The sequence below is a fragment of the Geospiza fortis genome, unplaced genomic scaffold (genome assembly GCF_000277835.1).
Source record: "Geospiza fortis unplaced genomic scaffold, GeoFor_1.0 scaffold66, whole genome shotgun sequence".
NCBI lineage: Eukaryota > Metazoa > Chordata > Aves > Passeriformes > Thraupidae > Geospiza > Geospiza fortis.
In genome coordinates this window covers 2,411,501-2,411,819 of record NW_005054312.1, presented here as the reverse complement: position 1 = coordinate 2,411,819, position 319 = coordinate 2,411,501, and the positions used below count along the sequence as shown (strand labels likewise).

General features: G+C 66.5%; 1 protein-coding gene across 1 annotated transcript in view; it reads left to right on the top strand.

The window, feature by feature from the left end:
- Window positions 1-319, top strand: part of PHF21A (PHD finger protein 21A) — a 127,232-nt gene that overhangs the window by 1,344 nt on the left and 125,569 nt on the right. The window lies entirely within an intron of this gene.

The following is a 319-nucleotide window of genomic DNA, read 5'->3' as shown; positions in this document are numbered from 1 at the left end:
ACAGTTTCTCTCCTCCTGCGCCTCTTCGGCTTCGTGCCGCCCTCCCCGCCCGCTCCCTCCTCCCCGCCGCAGGAGGAGCCCCCCGCGGAGAGGGGGAAGGAAAAGGACCCCACAGAGGCGAGAGCGAGCGAAGAGGAGGAGGAGAAGGGAGCAACCTACCATCTTCCACTCCCCGCTTAGCTTAAAGAAAGTGAGAGGAGAGAGAGAGAGGCGCCCAGAAGAGGGGGACAGGGAGGCCCAGAGGAGCGGCGGCGCCGGCACCCTCCCCCTATGAAGAAGAGTCCTCCCCCTCACAGAGAGGTCCTGCCAGGGGGACCCC